Below are 3,543 nucleotides of genomic sequence, written 5' to 3'. Positions count from 1 at the left end.
CTGGTAAAGCAATATGTGCTAGGCTCTGGCCAAGTAGTTTCCTTTGAAGGAAGGTCTTAATAAGAGGAACAAATTACTCTAGGCTTGCTTTAAAATAGTTGTTTTCTGCATTCATCTGCCAGAATTACACAGGGCTTTATCACCAGTCTTCACTTTGATAATCAGATAGGCCTTCCACATGGGACATTACGGAAGTGTCACATCCTTACCAATATTAGTTCTCTGGAGATCTTAACTCTCAGATTTGTCCATACTAACCCTCTAGCAATTTTTCAAATTGCATTTTAGGAATTTCTACTACAGTATGGGTTGCAGTGTGGTTGCCATTTTACTAGTATATTGTTGTTCTTTGTATCTACTTATTTATCTGTTTGTGTGATATTTTCCCCTACAATCTCTGCTCTCTGGTAGCTCTAAGAACGGGTGTTGCTTCTTGTTTTGCTCAGTCTTTGTGTGTTTCAGTGGGAATGGTGACTTTGCACTGCTTACATTGCAGGTATGAAGTGGACATGAAGTTCTTCTGTATTTAAAAACCCATATTAGTTGTTTTAAAGTTCTTGTTTGGAGTACCAATGGCTCTACTCATATTACCTATTTTTATTTTCAAAGCTAGTCATATTTGTTGGCTTATACATTTATTATTAAGTTTTATTACCACACAGACACTATATTTCAAAGGTTCTAGATGGATGTATTATCTATCAGAAAGCTACACTGTTTTCCTCTAACTAGTATGTAGTAATGTGTCCTTCAAGTTAACATGTTAGAAACGTAATTTTACATTGAAAATAAATTGTCTGTAGAGATGAGGCGTTCAGAAGGTTATTAGAAAAACGAGGTTATGAAAGCAAGGTACTTATAATGTTATCAATGGCTTTATAATGAGAGACCTGAGGTAGCACAATTGTTTTGTCTTGCTGTGTGAAGCCTCCTGTCATTATATGATGCAGTCAGAAGGTCCATGGTGTTGGCACCATTCCATTGAACTTCGTATTGCATGGAAGTAAGGGTTAAATAACCTCTATTCTTTGTGAAATCACTTGGTCCGATTTTAATATAGGAATCAAAAAAAGAGCTGTGTAGTTAATGTTGTCAACTTGATTGAAATGAGAGGTGTCAAGAAGACTAGTAAGCACATCTCTTAATGTGGAAGGATTATAGTTTTAGTAAAGATCACTATACTTGTCCTTTTTTCATGGGACCGTCTAGGTTTTAATTAAATGCCTTACAAATTATCTGTGCCTTTATTGTTATAAGTTTTCAGAAGACCTGTCCTGACCAAAGCTCCAGACTTTAACCCCAAGCTCCCTCTGTACCCAAGGACTTAAAAATACAACAAGCAGAAGGGACACCTAACATGTGATTGAGGAAAGCCCTCTTTCTCCAACATAGAGATTTACTGTGTTTTTCATATATCTAGCTTTCACTACAGTTCCAACACTCAGCAAATTCCCTTTGGGAAAAATAGCAGTATCCTCAAAGCCCTTCAAACATGAAATTTATCATTTTCATTTCTTTGGCTTCTACAGTGTTTATACTTTTCACTCCCACCTCTTCCCTGTCTCACAGTATACATCATCTTCAGCCCACTCTCAGAACTGGTCAATACCCTTAGGTGATTGTAAGTTTACTTACAAATTACTTTAATTTTTTTATTATATTAGAGTTTTTCAGTTGTCTTCACAGGGGCATTGATAGGCATGAATTTGCCATTCAACTAGAAATAGAACATCTCAACCTCTGGAATTTTTTGGTTGAACACCTGACCATCATAAAACACATTCTTAGAGGACAGCACCATGCTCCTGCCCACCTTCATTGTCAGGTTCTGTGGACTCTGAATCATGGTGGATAGAGATACTTTTGGGGCAAACAGGGAAACAATATCCCAACTTGAGTGTCATTTTGTGAGATGAGGGTTGTAATACTTTATAATTGTTACACCTTTCATAGTTAATAAGTAAGACAAAAGACAAGGCAGTCGTCTTCTTTCAATATGTTTCAATATGTTTCAGATGATACCATAAGTCCCATAGACCTAGGCGTTATTAGAGGTTCTTTTCATATTGACAAAATGTTTGGTTACTGGGCAGAAGTTCTACTTTGTTTAACTTCAGCTCATAGTGGGTGGTAGAATCAGTTTCTTCTTTTCTCATTGACAATATGTCAAGGTATTTTAGCCAGGCACCAAGGCAGGTGTATTATGTGTATTAGTTATTTCCCTGGTTGTTGAGACAGAATACCTGACAAGAAGTAATTTAAGGAAGGAAGAAAGTTTTATTCTGCCTTACAGTTGAAAGGTATGAATTCTATAATGGGGGAGTAGAGGAGTGAGGGAGACTTAGTCGCAGGAATGCGAGGCCAGCTGGCCACATTACACCTGCTGCCAGGAAGCAGAGAGTTCTCAGAAAGTGAGGTTGTGGTCTAAAGCCTACAAGACCACTTGCAGTGACCCACTGCCTCCATCAAAGCTATCTTCTAAAAGTTTCCCTCTCTTACAGCGCCAGCAGCTGAGGATCAAATGTTCAAACACAAGCCTGTGGGGGATATTTCACATTCAAACCACCACACTTTGTGTCTCCTGTTTTCTTTCTATTGTATCCATACATTTGGCCTATTTTTGGCCTAGGTAAATATGTATTGAGTGAATTAATAAAAATAAGCCATATTGTTATTGATAGAAGTAAAGTATGAGTATGGTATAGAAATGGTAGTCCGGTGTTGGGAAACACAGGTTGTTCTAAGATATTTTTCTACAAGTTGATCATTGGAGACTCTGATTCCACTGTTGCATTTGTGTGTTTTCAGCCCCATTTCTTGAGAGATAAGGAATGCTTATTCCCCTTTAGAATTGGTACAGTCAGTGATTATGTTTGTATGTGACCATTCTGATGGTTACTCTTGATTGTCAACTTAGCACACCTGAACTCAGAAACTGCTTCTAACACTGTGGCTTGTGGGCATGTTCATGGAGCATTTTCTTGATTTTAGTATAATTATTATTCTATGGAATTATAAATGGTATCTGTCAGCTACCATAGGATAGACATATAGGATCACTGAACAAGACAAATTTTTTTTTTTTTTTGGCTCTGGAAGGAGAGCTGTGATGCAAAATTAAGAGTCACATCTCCAAAAAAAGTTGTATATGTTTTACTCTAGTCATTGGGGGTAGATGAGTGTTTTCAATGACTGAGGATACAGTAACAGCTGACTGAATAAGGCCAACGCCAACAATCAGAGTTAGTTCAAGGACTATGAATTACTCTAATGTAATGGTATTTGTATCTTGTATGCAAGATCACAAGAATAGACGATGTAAATGAGTGCATATATTTTCCCCACTGTTTCTTTCATGACAGCTGTTGTCTAATTATCTTTTATGTACATATAAAGGTACATATAAATATCTTTTATATACATAAAACAGGTGACAGCGTAGTATCCTGGGCCTTACTGGTACTTTCTACCCTGTTACTCTCTAGTAGGGATTGGAGCTTCTATTTTTCAAATCTTATTTAATGTATACAAACAGTAGCACCT

This window comes from Arvicanthis niloticus, chromosome 21 (assembly GCF_011762505.2).
Source record: "Arvicanthis niloticus isolate mArvNil1 chromosome 21, mArvNil1.pat.X, whole genome shotgun sequence".
In the NCBI taxonomy this organism is placed as follows: domain Eukaryota; kingdom Metazoa; phylum Chordata; class Mammalia; order Rodentia; family Muridae; genus Arvicanthis; species Arvicanthis niloticus.
The sequence above is the reverse complement of the archived record's forward strand: the minus strand, read 5'-3'. Positions refer to the sequence as shown.